The 14,654-nt window shown below is 39.6% G+C and overlaps 2 protein-coding genes across 3 annotated transcripts in view; one reads left to right on the plus strand and one right to left on the minus strand.

Annotated features, from left to right (window-relative positions):
• add3a (adducin 3 (gamma) a) overlaps positions 1–10,591 on the minus strand; it is a 95,896-nt gene extending 85,305 nt beyond the window's left edge. The window contains exon 1 of one of the 2 annotated variants that reach the window (XM_005743639.2): positions 10,389–10,591. The gene's annotated coding sequence lies outside the window, so the exon portion shown is untranslated. Of the gene's footprint in view, positions 1–5,028; positions 5,105–10,388 lie in introns of those variants that run through there. The other variant, XM_005743637.2, reaches the window with a different exon arrangement.
• Positions 10,592–10,706: 115 nt separating this feature from the next.
• The window catches only part of cusr (Copper-only SOD repeat protein), a 17,800-nt gene continuing 13,852 nt past the window's right edge, over positions 10,707–14,654 (plus strand). The window contains exon 1 of the mRNA XM_005743644.1: positions 10,707–10,763. The gene's annotated coding sequence lies outside the window, so the exon portion shown is untranslated. The remainder of the gene's footprint in view (positions 10,764–14,654) is intronic.

Consider the following 14,654-nt stretch of genomic DNA (forward strand, 5'->3'; position numbering starts at 1 on the left):
ATTGCAAGTTGGCTGACCCAAAATGAAAACCCGATCCGTACGATGCTTTCAGAGCCGGCTCTTAGTCGCTCTCACTCGCTAATATTCCATTTAAACCATCGTCAGCAAGCACTTAATGGGACATGATGTGCTGTTGTCAATTCAATTAATATCATTATATCATCTGATATAAACTTCATTGCTTCACACTAACAAGAGGTGAATAACGATAATTTTTTCATTATTTTTTCCACTGCATTCATCTTTGGCCTGTTGTCACTGGTATCAAATATTTGTTAGTATATTTTTAGCCAATAAATACCATTTTGGTAAATTTATATTCTTGGATACATTTGTTACAAATTTATTTTCTAGAGTTAGGAAAGTAATTTCAAGCCTGATGTTCCCTTAAAAAAATAAAAGAATGACCTTCAGCCGCTTTGTCAGAATGAGGAATATAGTTCATCAATTTAACACTGGCACCAGATCAGTCCTCTCTATCAGCAGATACCCAAAGTCAAGGTATCTGCTCCATATTGACGCCATCAAAATTGGATTATTTCTCCCCAAATCAATGAACGAGTTAGCTGATTGATGCATTTTTCCAAGACATTATAACATTAACTATCCTAATAAGTTCAACTGAGCTTCAACTTACAGCCTGTGTGCAGATGTGCTTTTGATTTTATTTTGAAGGTGGTTGTAAGATGGACGTTTCTAACTCTAACACACTTCATTTCAAGATTTTCAAGCTCTGCCAATGAAAAGATTTCCAATAAAACTCAACACTAAAATGACCAAGACTGATCTCTCCTGTCACCACATATATATCCAAACAATCTGGAATTTTACAAGCACATTTATACATAAAACATAAAGCTATTTTGCTAAATATTCAAAGGCTTATGACTTCAAGTGCCCAGTTAGACACGAAAAGCACAATAGCCAACATGGAAGTTTGTATTGTAACAAAGAACAGCTGAAAAACTGAGCAAAATGTTTACTGTTTGAGATGGGTTTTTCCCTTTTAAACACACAACATTAAAACTGCATTAAAAGAGTTTTAAACCCCCCCTCCCCTAGATTCTTGCGAAAGTCATTTCCAGCAAGTATTTGGCATTCACTGTATTATTGGTGCTCTCATTATGTCCATGATGGAAATGTTTTGGACTTGAAAAGTTAAACTCACTCCCACACAGATGTGTCACAGATCGATTTGTCATGATTTCCCCTTACTGTGATGTTCCACAGGCCATGAAACACACTTTTCAGGCACAATAAAACAGATTGAGATTCAAACTACTGACAAGTGTAGCAACACTGCTTTGAGCACAAGACAAATGACACTCGTGCAAGTTAAAAGCAATTGTTCTTGAAAACCCATACTGTGTTACCGGCCCATCAAGGGCTCAGAGACAGTCTGCAGGTATCACACGACCGTGTTGCGTTTGTTTAACCTCACACCCAAAACATATCAGTAGCCATCCTGAAAGGACGGAACAAAAGATGGTCCCTGCCAGAGATTTCCTCTGCTGAGGTAGAGGAAATACAACATTCCCATACTTCTCATCCTGTGACAAGAGTCCAAACATGTGACACAACACCACATACATCTGATAGGGTATCTCCTCTAGACTGCAACAGATACATCCTCAGTGGAAACAGTGTCTGAGAGTGAGAACTGATAACTGTTTGTCATCTGTTTAAAACGCTTAAAGGAAAAAGACTCAAATTATTTTTATGATTTAATCAAAGTTTAATATGGACTACTTCAGAGTACTGCTGGGAACTAGAAAAAGAGCCTATTTGCCCCATATTGTTTTCTCTTTATTGGCTTCCTGTTAAACCTAAACCGGATTTAAAACCACATCATCCCAACAGAGTACTTTGAAAAATATTCCTAGGAACCACAAGAACAAAGTAGAATGGAACCAGAGCCTACAGCTTTCAGGCCCCCCCTTTTATGGAAACAGCTCCCAGTTTGGATTCAGGAGAGCAGATTAGATTAGGCTCAACTTTGATAAAACTTGTTCAGGTCACCCTGATCTACCTCACCGAGTATGTCTTCTTCACTCACTGTTTATTTATACACCACTTTGCATTTATTCATTAGCTATTGTCAATTTCTGGCTCTCTTAACAGTCCATCTTCCTTCCCTCACCCCCCAGCAGCCCGTCCCTGAGCCTGGTGCTGTGAGAGTTTCTTCCTGTCAAAGGAGACTTTGTCTTTCCCACTGTCACCAAATGCTTCCTCTCATGTGGTCTGTCTGTCTTTATGTCTGTAAAAAAAGCTGAGGAAAAAAGCGTTTCCTCAGTCTTTGCTTAATGACTTTAGGGTGGATCTTTTCTTTATAAAAGAGCAATGTTGCAAACAGAATACACAGGATATTATGCAATATTGCTTCTTAAGTAACTTAAACTCATAAGATATAGCAAACACTGGATGTGATGGAGTGCAATCTGTTATCTTACGACAGCCTGTTTATTTCTGTTCCGTCTCAGCAGGTTTCCCTCTATGACTGAGAGACTACGGGCAAACAATCCCACAGCCAGTAAGACCTACAACAGATAGATTCTGTGCTGCAACACAGATACATATATTTGTTTGCGCTTTTAATTTTCAGTTAGTATTAACCAATTTCAGAAACCCATGGACAAATTATAAAATTAAAGATGTAAAATTAGCATCTAAAAAGTAAGAAGCACCATCAGCAAGAACAGGAACATAAAAATGTGCAGTTTACTTAAATTCAATGAAATCTAAAGGGAACCCAGGTGTATACACATCAATGTGCTGTTCAAATACACAAACATGTAAAAGAGTGTAATGTGCAAACAAACACAAGCCATGCGCACACACAAACTACTCTAAAAACGTGCTGTCGGGGCTAGTGAACAGAATGCATCACTAATGACATGCAGCAGCCCTCCAGCAAAGCTAATGCAGAGCAACAACAGCACAGTGTAATAAACGCACTGCTCCTGCACATACAGTACTGCGATTTGTCTTGCAGAAACATTGACCTCGATACCAGACTGAGGTGGGAGTTCAGAATGAGGTAAGGTCCCAGCTTTAGTAATGACGTCAAAGCACACATAAAACCCTCTGGAATATTATACTGTATTTGTACTGGAGCTCTTGAGGACAAACTTAAAAGATGTTTTAATGATAGCCTGAGCTGACCAAGTATTCGCTTTCAGGAAACTGTCAGATTTAAGGTAGGGTGCAGGTGATGAGCTACATGCCTCTGTACATGTAAATTGTTTTTTTTCCCTCTTCAACTTCTTTTCCACCATCAAGTTACACTCGGACACTTTACCAGGGTTTAAACACTCAAAAATTTGCTGTTGCTTAAATTTCAGTGAGTCCTTTCATAGCTGTCTGACGTGTACACATTGTTCCAATGCATTCTGCATTTAGGGAATTTCAAAGACACTTTTGGACACATGGGAACTTTTTTTGACACTTTACCTGTGAGCACGCAGATGTCCAACACATCGGATAGAAAAGGAAACAGTCTGCCGGCATCCTAACAAGAAGTGTGTATGAGGTTCAGCTGCACTCATGTGAGAACAGAACTGGCAACTGTGCAAAGAATTCACAGCAAACAAGCAGGTGCAGCGGGTGTCACTCCTGCACGCCCAACCTACCCTATAAATAAATCTGAGTATAGAGCTCGGTATAGTGACGTCATCAGCGACTACATTATGGAACCATTGTTCACGCAAATCCAAGCAGACAATGGAATATATGGAGGTAGACGCTGCTTTTGAGTTAAATTGTGGAGATTGCTGTGTTGTAAAATTACACAACTGCACATTTGAGTAAGGTGGAAGCAGCAACAAGGATCTGATGTCACGGAGCCAACGATATATGGCTTGGCTAGCAGTTGAGTTGGAAGAAGAAAAGACATCTTAAGCAACATTTTGGAAACTATGTTGACCACCCCATTGTCACGTTGGTGACTAATAACACATGTAACTGTTGTGGTTACATGTCGTAATGCTGTTGCTATGTTACACACCTTAGAAGTGGCAGTCACCTTGGCTGTAGCTACATGGCAGCATAGCTAGAATATAGGAAAATCTTTCTACAGCTTCTGCAATAGTGCGATGCTGCCCCACTGTTACACGTCAAACGCACAGAAGTTGGAGAAAATGGGAAACCTGAACGTCGGTAACTCAACCCCTCCTAACATCGCTCCTTTGCCTCGTTTAGCTTCTCTCCGTGTCATGCTGCTGATACCGCTGCATCACATCTTATTACAGGTAATTTGGGTGTTTTTTGGGTGGTTTCTGACTTGATTCTTGAAACGTTATCTGGAGTTCATACCACTATAATGTGATCAAGGTTGTTGCACATCTGACTCTACCAAGTTATATGACTGTCAGATCTCAGGAGTACAAGTCTACATAACTCGATCATCGATCCAGCAAACAGAAAACTTACTGCAGTTTAAAATATCCGTCTGCCTTCTTTGGCCTCTTTTGAATTCACGTTACAACATTCATGCAGCATGCATACAAGGGTGGCATGGCCATGTGTAATTCAGCATAAGAATTACAGCGTGGATTTGCTTCATTATGATTCTGTCACCAACACTCACCGTCCAAGTCCATTTACTGGTACCGGTTACCTTCAAATACAACATTTCATTAAGGCCAGCTGTGACATGTGCTTAAAATAACATCAAATGATTGCTGAGTGATCCCTGGGAAGCACAGGTGCAAGAAAACCACATGGCTGACTGTCTGGGGTTCTCAGTGTCATTAAAATCAAAACAATAACAACTCTCACTGTGTGCCATATAAACGTCAGCACTGTTTTGTAAGAAGACATTGAGATTCATGTCGCATCTTGTCACACCCTACCACAGCACACAGGCAAATATAGCAAACTAAAGCATGACTAAGGATAACAAATAGTTTCCAAAACAAACTCAAGGTCACACTTGACAGTGCTGATGCTGCATTTTAGTCGAGCACAAGAGTTGAGTAAACAAGCTGACCCACATAGCGATAGGACAGAGGAGCACAGTACAGTACATACCCACACCAACACCAGGTTTCAGCAGCTAGCCGAGGCTCAGCGCTCCTACTGAGATTTGTCACAGTGTGTGATGTGACAATACCATGGTGTGCCCCTGTGCGTTTCCACAAGGAGGAACCAAGCCAAGGGCGTGCCTAGCAGATGATGTGGTAAATGTAGCTGTTTGGTCACAGAGGCAATAAAGTGTGTTTCCTAAACAAGGCCAACCGGAGTTCACTCTCTCACACTTACTTTCACTTCTTTTTTATAAAAAATACTGAAGTCACAAGTTAAACGATATCCAAGAATAAACAAAAAAATTATAAAAAAAAACAAAAAAAAACTGTCAGAACCCAAATGGCCCACAAAAATACCACATTCAAATACAGTGGCCAAAGTGACAAGTTCATAACGGGTCCAGAATTTCAAAAAATTACCTAACCGACTTTGAAACAACCAAGCTGGTAACTGGGAAACAAATGCCACAGTATACATATATTTATACTGGCTATATAAATAAATCATCTGATTGTTGCATACAGGCCTGAACTGTGTGCTTTTGTACTGTTTGAACAGGAGTTATGGGGATGTACCAGTCAGGCCAATGCTGAGGTTTTTGTTTAGGTTAATAATTGTTGGACCTTTTGCATCAGGAAAAACACAAACATTGTTTATTAGCTGGATCCCAGAATTTCCACACAGTGTGTGAAAACAGAATTTCAGCTATTAGTCATACTCAGAAATGGCACTAGTGCATCCTTTCCAGATCCCCCGGCAGCAAGGGGATCAACACCCATAATGATGGCATGAAGGCATCCATAGAAGCTACTCACATGACTGGAAACACACGCACACACAGGATTAGGCTCCAATTAGGCTGACATGTACATGCTGTGAGGAATGGATTCAGATGACATTTTCTTCCCTTTGTCAGTAAATATGCGAAATGACACTAATCTCCATATTCATGCACAGTAATGGGAAAATGCCCCCCTACACACTCAACCCAGTGAAAACAGCAGTGTGGTTCTGTGACAGTGTTGCAACTACTTGCACTTTAAATTCTGATTACACCCACACATAAGCTACAAGTGCTACAAAGCACTGTTTTACTTTACTTTCTTTTTAGTTGTTTGAAGGGAACCTGCAAAGTAAGAATGTCATTGCTCTGCAGAGCCATTTGTGTTTTGCGGTGTACATGACAATAAACATCTTGAATTTTGGTTCTTGGCGGTTTCCAGTGGGATCTGAAACTTGTTGACCTGTGTAGAGAGACTTTTAATAAAGCGACCACCAGGGGGTGGTTCATAGGAGCCATCGTCTGCCCCGAAAGTTCATTTGGCTCCAAGTCTCCTTCACCAGTGGTCATTGTCTGGCCGCGTTGCCATAGTTCCTACGCTCTAATATCTATGGAAACGCCTTCGAACTGCGTGAGTAGACCCATTGTTGACTCTCTGTCGGGCCTGTCCTCACACACACGCTCACAAAAGAAAATATACAGTGAAACGAATGCTGTAAATATCAACACACATGCACATATTAATAAACACACCTCCCTAAAGCTGGATAGAAGTCATTTCTACTTCACGCTGGGTCAGATGCTTTCAGTAATTCATCCGCCCACAAGTGTATAATAAGGTTATTCTAACCCCACCCCGCTGGGACCTCTGGCAACCAAACAAATGTGTAATCTAAACACCCAGCCCACATGCATATCTCATCAAACAGCAACGTCAGTGGATGCACAAAGGCATAAAACAAGGAACTGTTTGGCTCCGTCTGAGACCTCGGATCGTGGCTCAAGAGCTGGGTGTTCGTCTTGTAATCGGAAGGTTGCCAGTTCGAGCCCCGGCTCGGACAGTCTCCGTCGTTGTGTCCTTGGGCAAGACACTTCACCTGAGAGGCTGGTTGATCATATCACTCAGTCCTACTCAAAACAATTTTCCATTCAGATAACATTGTAGCTCAAATGATAACAATAATAAAAACTTAAAATATTTTAGGTGGTTTGCATTACTTTCTGTAAAACAAACAATGAGCCTTAAATTTCAGATTTAAAGTCTACAAAGCTATATTGTTCACCTGGGTAATAATACAGCCAAATTAAAATGCCACCGCAATACATTTGCCATCTTGTCTCATTGGGTGTAATAGACACACATACACATGCTTAAACAGCATGGCGTTTCATCCTCTCCAACCTTGTGGGCCTCCATCCTGTCTGACCAAACCCAGAGCAACTTGCCGAAACATGCCAAATGAATGACAGAGAGAGAAAAGTAAATCTAAGATGATAAAATTAAGCCAGCATGTGCACAAACGCACACATTCCCCAACAAAAGGAAAACACTCGAGTCCAAGATTCAATCAATTTGCAGTGAGAAGGGAGAGTGGAGCCACATGTTTTTGATAAGTCCTCTAGCAGAGCAGGGTGAGGTAATGATGAAGTCATCTCTGTCCTCTGGACAGGTTCAAATTCACTGGGCTGTACGCATTTTAAATAGCTTTGGGCTCACAAACACGTATACGTTTTTCTTGTGCAGTTCTGCGCAATAAAAAGACTGCATAAAACATTGAGGTGTGCAGGACGTATTAAGGCCAGGAAATAATAAAGGTGCACTAACATGTGGTCACTAAAGCAGCTCCTAACATAAAAAAAACAAAACAAAAACATTCATCAATTACCTTCAGTCTTAATATCTGCCTCCTTGTTTTTCTATTCCCGTTTCCACAAAACATTACCAAGCAATCCAGACTTACTATAGACACGCCTCATTAACGGTCCCTACAGACTGCACCCACTCAACCAGTCACAGCCACTCTGTTATTAAGTCACTTAATCTATGAGGCTGTCAGTCCAGTCCCCCACCACAATGGACATTGTACTTCCTGTGCCTGAGCATTCATCTGAAGATTAACTCAGTCATGTCTTGTGCTATTATAAAACTATTCATAAGAGACAAACAAGAGATCAGCTCAGACAGAAAGACGGCAGTTGTGTTGAACCCAAAGACTCCCTTCTGCTTGGCTCGTAAAGGTTCTACGCAAATGTAACTGTGTGTGCAGAATACAGGTAAACATCATAGGATTTTAATTAAGATGCAATGTAAGTTTAGTTAACAAGCTCCAATTTGCTTTCCACCACTATCTAGCACGAGCTGGTTTACATCACTTTACCAATAATCATTTGACAGAGGGTGAGTCATAAAGTACTGAAAGTCATATTGGTGGGGAAATCCAGTTAGATCACCTGCATGTTGCACCAATGACACCGTACAAGGAAGGGCATACAGTATAGTGATAATAAAGGTAGATGTGCTGGTAGATGGAAATTTGGGAGGAAAAACAGAAATCTTCAAAACCATATCAGGAAAGCATGACAGAGTTGTGTGAAAGCAAAGCTTTATCATAAATTATCTGCAACAAAAGCTGGATAAACTGATAAATGTTAGTCATTTTCCCCCTCCACTCTGTCAAAGCCCAATAATCTGCAATATTCCTCTTCTTCAGTCAACTAACATTAGAACCAAGAGACAGAAACCTCACCATCTCCCCTCCCTTGAGTCTCCAGCAACTGCAATATTCATGGGGACCTTACGAAACACTTGGAGTAAAAAACACAAGAGAAAATTGAGTTTGCATCAGAGAGGATGTGCAGAGGTGGAGTAAAAATAAATATGGAATATGCTCCCCCCGTGCAGTCACTGGTCTGGGTTAAATAGCTCAGTTATAGAAAGTCCCTGAAGGATTTTGAAGTAGGGCCCCTTCGATCTGAGTAAATCAGAGAAAGGGGGGAATACCGTTTTAGATTTCACGTCCATATGGCAAACATTCACAGCTTTTCAAAGAGCTCTGCTGAGCAAAATAAAAGAGGGGAAGAAACAGAAACAAAAAAAAACAAAAACCCAACATCAAGCATGTCAGGGTCCAGGCATTTTGGAGTCAATTATCATATTTGTCTGGGTTCGTTTTAGGTTCGGACAACCAGACTTTGGCATGGAAATGGATATCCTTACAGAGCCTTTACAGGTTGTGAAATATCTCATACACAGAGGTGCTGATGAGATGGGGTGACATAAAGGCACAAAGAAAGCGAGAGAGGGATGGAGGAAGCTTTCTTCCAGGCTTCTGAGCATAACAAAAAAAAAAAAAAAGGGGGGGGGGGGGAAATATGGGGGAAATTTAGGGAAATGACAGCAAGCAATGAAATACAAAGGAGGAATGACTATAAAGTCAGCTGCTGACCATTTAACTGCCCTTCACAAAACAAGCCTTGCCACATGACAGCTATTGTGACATAGGGTGTTATTGGCTGTGGGTAGGTATTTTGAACTGCCCGTACAGTGAGTGATATTCACTGTTTATTTAAAGAAACCAGATATGAAAAGATTTTTACTAGCCAGAGGTGCTTCTGCAGGAGAAAGAGCTGCCCAGTTAGACTTCAAAAAAGGCTTTATTGTGGGCAAAGTGGTACTCCCAGATAAAACTGAAGCTGGTCGTTTCCACTTACATCCAGAGAGCAAAAGTTCAACAGTTTTGCAAAAAAAAAAAAAAAAAAAAAAAAAAAAGGGTTTATTTGCTTCTGAACCACAAGTCTTGATTGATGAAAATTTGCTAACAACTCATGTGATTTAAGCTATAAATTTAAAAAAAAGAAAAAGAAAAAAGGATGTAGCAAACATCACAACAGGCCATTTTTAATGTTCTTACACATTCTGGATTTGGAGATGTCAGACTCAATTTAAAACTTTCTGTAGATGAAAAGAAAACATCCTGATTACAAGGATTTTGTTGTACACTTTTTAAGTATTAGAAACCGGCTAAATGCTAGACATGTGTAGACAGGCATTAGCCATCTCTGAAAACACATACTGTATGTTGAAATTGGGGATGCTCCACATATGGCAGACATTGGCTCTGTTGACCGAAATTAGCTGATCATGATTGGATTAACTGATGACAATGGCTTCTTTCTTTGTTTATAAAGCTTTTATGTCGCATCACCTGCGAGCTGGCTGGATGTTGGATGATGAAGTGAGGCATAAATAAAAGGGGAGAAAACAAACATTAAAAAGAATACAAACAATAAATTATTAATAAATGAATAAGTTAGTTGTTGTAATTTAAACACTGTTTTTACACTGGTGCAACACTAATAGTAAAGCTGATAAAGGACACTGAGTGCAGGTGCAGAAGGTACTACTATAGTATACTTGACCTTCAACGTTAAAAACTCACTGAAAATGAAAATGTTATAAATCCCTATTATAAAAGGTCAATAAAAGGGCTCCCAAGCTAGAATGTTTTCCACTGTTCGAATGAATAAATGAAAAGCTGTGTAGACCCACGGTACATGTATTATACACCAAACATGTGAATACCTGCAATGAGGAGGTCTCGCGTTAGAAGCAGCCAGTAGATCTGCAGGCGTGCACTTGTCCCCGACCTTCTCTGTCTCCGACTCGTTCAGCTTCAGCTCAAACGAGCAGATGTCCGGTAACTTTCACTGACGTTCAGGCAGTAAGGTGGTGTTGACCCGCTCCCAGCGGGTAGAGCAGGCAGCACGCATGCTGTGGAGATCATATGCCGGCTGAAGCGGAAACACGACATCAGCTCACAATATAGCAGGAAGTGAAATGTGCTGAAGTAGGCGGTGCATTTTTTTGCAAATCCCTCGCAGGAGACTGAGCGCACGTGATCCAGGCGTGCTGTTGTTGACGTGTATTATTTATATTTTGACCTGATTCAACCAGAAGGTGAATATAAAAGCTCTGTTTCACGGTTCACGGTTTAATCACATAAACATTAGTTTTAAAATAGATTTTGGACGTTTTAAATATGCTGTGAGTGTCTGTAGATTATTCGCCTGCTGCATGCATACTACATTAACAAATTAAATATGTCTCTTGGGAATACTGTTACATGTGGGCGTTAATTTATTTGCTCTTTATTTTAGGATATACTTGAATGGCACTGTTCTGTAATGTTAAGCTTGCCTTTGGCACTCTGCGTGGAGCTGTTTAAATTATCATGATAGTTGATGATGATGTGTACTTGGGTTTATCCTAAGTTTGTATCCGCCAGCAGGAGTTCACATGTTTTCTTCCTCCCAAAGTCCAAAGATATGCTTGGAGTTAGTTTAACTGGTGATTCTAAATTAGCTGTACGTGTGTCTCTCTGTGTAAGCCACGGGTCACAAACTCCAGGCCTCGAGGGCCAGTGTCCTGCAGGTTTTAGACATCACCCTGGGTTAACACACCGGAATCAAATGATTAGTTCGTTGCCAGGCCTCTGGAGAACTTCAACTTCGACATGGAGTTGGTCATTTAGCCATTTAAATCAGTGGTGTTGGATCAAGGACATATCTAAAACCTGCAGGACCCCTGCTGTCAGCCCTACCATAGACTAGTGTACCCCACCCCGTAGTAGATAGATTAATAGATGGATAGATGTATGGGATGAAAACTTATTCAGCAAACAGTAACCTCAGCAGAAAGAAAAAGGCATAACTCACGCTACGCTGACTCCATCTACTGGTAAAATCAATGTAAAACAACTGTTCCCAATTTTACACGCACAGATGCACACACATACATGCATATACAAACAACAAAGGCCACTCTCCATTTCTTTCTAGACAAAAAGCAAAAAGGATTAAATGGATTAAAGATCTTTTTTGTCATTTTACATAGTAGAATGAAATTGTGGAAATTGTGGACGACAGCAATTTATAACTAGAATGAATAAAAGATTTTTTTCAATTAACTTTTGGCATGAGGCACAGGTTCCAGTCTGACTTGTCCTTCGCTGCATGTCTTTTCATGCTGTCTCTCTTCTCTTTCTACTGTTCACTGCTACAGAATAAAGGTAAAAAAAAAGCCCAAAGAGAAAAATAATTAAAAATCAAATCTTAACAGCACTAACAGAGGGAAAAAATATCAGAATCATGCGTAGTTTCGCCGGTGTAAAGTCTTATGAGCTAAGTATAATGTTCTAAGTGCCAATTTGTATGTTCAAAAACTGCATTTTCCAAATGTCAGAATTCAATTTTACATTATCTGCTGCATCTAAGCAAATTTTAAGCATGCAAGCTGCTGCAACATGCAAAACTGATGCACGATCCAGCCTTTATTTCCTCTACGATGGACTACCTCTACTAAGATGTCGTATTCTATCATCCTCCTCCAGTCAGACCTGTTTGCTGCTCAGAAACTTCCATATTTATTTCCACCTTAAATGATCTAAGCTTTAAAGATTACTCTCAATTCCTCAAATGCAGAAACATTTTTCTTGTGCATACAGCCATAAGTCATATGATATAGTTTCACTCTTTCATGCCATCATTCAGAGTACAGAATGGACCTCATGACAAAAATGTTTCTCAAAAGACATGGTGAAAAAATGCAACGTTTTGGGGGTACAAATGTTAGTAATTTGGAATATCAGTTCCAGATTACTTTGATTTGCGGAAATGCATTTTGGATATTTGAATACTAGCTCAGTTTTTAAATATTTGGAGAAAAGCTTTAAGAAAGTACATTTCAGTTATAATTCTTGTTATGGCATAAGAATGTGGATTACTGTAACTGTTATTAAATCATTCAGAATCCCTGGATTAATGATACAAATAAAAAGCTTTCAATTAATCTTCATAAGGCATTGAAATGAAAGCATCCAGTTCTTTGCCATTGAGTGTCATGTGAGGCTGCACACTGTATAACCCCCAAAAAATCTGTTAAGTCATCTAAAGGCATTCGTTGCCAGTCATTGTCATACTAAGAAAAACAGTGCTGCACACCAATCAATCATCATAGAACCACAGTGATACTGAAAGTGACTTTGAGTACCCGTCGTACGGGAAGTTGGGAGATTGTTTGGAATATGATGGCATCTTACCAACATGTTAACAATGGGCTCCATTATGAGAGAATCGTTTTGTTAATTGTAAAGGGAATGTTTTAAAATTTGCATCACTTCACATGAGCCCTGGTTAGACTGCTTGTTTTTAGAGGGACCGTAGTGCTCTAAAAAATATCCTTATGCATATCAAAACGTTTTTCAGCTTGCATTACAGACATCGTAAAAATAATTTACAGCCTCTTTGTCTTCTAATATTTTATTTGTCAGGACATAATTTAAAAAATAATCAGGTCTTTGGCAGGTCTTAAAATTAGTTAAATACATCACCAATGAACTAGAAAACTTTACCTATTACGCTGTGTTATTATTTAGCAGTTTAACTGAGGATCAGCAAATGTGACCACATCTATGAAATCAGAACTTTTGGTTTTTCTGGTTGGGAGCATTCAAGTGTCAATGGCCTTGGAGAAGCAAGTGTTGTTGCATAGAAGGCTGAAGAAGGGACACGTGAAGCCACAATTCCTCCACAATCATGCAAGAAACAATTAGAAAACATGGATGTTACTTAAACGTGTTGCTCTCTAAAGTAGTTCTATAAGCTACTGTGTCAGGGGGGAGTTTTTTCACATGCTACATCTGATTTTATGATTATTATATATATTTATTTAATATAAATAAATGTAATATTTTGTAGTTCATCTGAAGTTGAATTGATGTAATTTGAACACCTGCTAAGGTGTTAAAGTAGTTTTTGTTGATTTATTTATTTTGGCATGTGATGGACACAACTGGTTTTCAGAAAATTCAGGTTAGACACAAAAAGGCTCGAGAGAAAATATCTAATTTCCCCCAACAGCATAATCCATTTTATTAATTTCTCTTTGTGTCAGAATTTGAGCGTTTTTGAGTGGGGAATGATGTTTTAATATTAATATTCCTTACAACAAAATGTCAGTGAGTATCTTATCTTTAACGCAGAGTCAAAGGACTGTTTCTGGACTAAAAAATCTTCATAAGATAAGATAAGATAACCTTTATTAGTCCCACACGTGGGGAATTTGTTTTGTCACAGCAGGAAGTGGACAGTGCAAAAGTTATGAAACCAAAATTAGAATATAATAAGAATAAATACAGTACACAACTGTACAGAATAAAATAAAATACTATATACAGTAGAATAAAATAGAATAAAATATACAATAGGATAAAAATAGAATACAAATGCTATATACAACTGAGTAAAAATACAACAATGCCAGAAAAGAGTATTGCGCTTAGTGTTATTGCACATGTGTGGATGTGTGTGTTTGATCAGTTGAAGTCTTTGTTGTGGAGTCTGACAGCAGTGGGGAGGAAAGACCTGCGAAATCTCTCCGTCCCACATCGTGGGTGCCGCAGCCACTGAAGGAGCTGCTCAGTGCTGTCAAAGTCTCCTGCATGGGGTGGGAGATGTTGTCCAACAGGGATGACAGCTTAGCCACCACTCCTGTCACTCACCACCAGAGATGGGCAGTAACGCGTTACATCTGATTACTTTTTTCAGGTAACGAGTAAAGTAAGGGATTACTGTTGCAAAAACGGTAATTAGATTACCGTTACTTTCCCGTAGGAACGCTGCGTTACTGCGTTACTAAAACCGTGATTTTTTTTTTTGCGAGAATGTCTCATGACAGTGACATAAGTGAGTGTGACGTTGGTGACAACAGCTGTGTGCAGATCAACAATGGATCATATATCGAGTGTGGGAGAGAGTATGAGCGTGCAGCGTTTAAAGCGTGGAAGTACTG

This window comes from Pundamilia nyererei, unplaced genomic scaffold, assembly GCF_000239375.1.
Source record: "Pundamilia nyererei isolate P.nyererei 1_Seehausen unplaced genomic scaffold, PunNye1.0 scaffold00134, whole genome shotgun sequence".
NCBI classification, from domain to species: Eukaryota; Metazoa; Chordata; class Actinopteri; order Cichliformes; family Cichlidae; genus Pundamilia; species Pundamilia nyererei.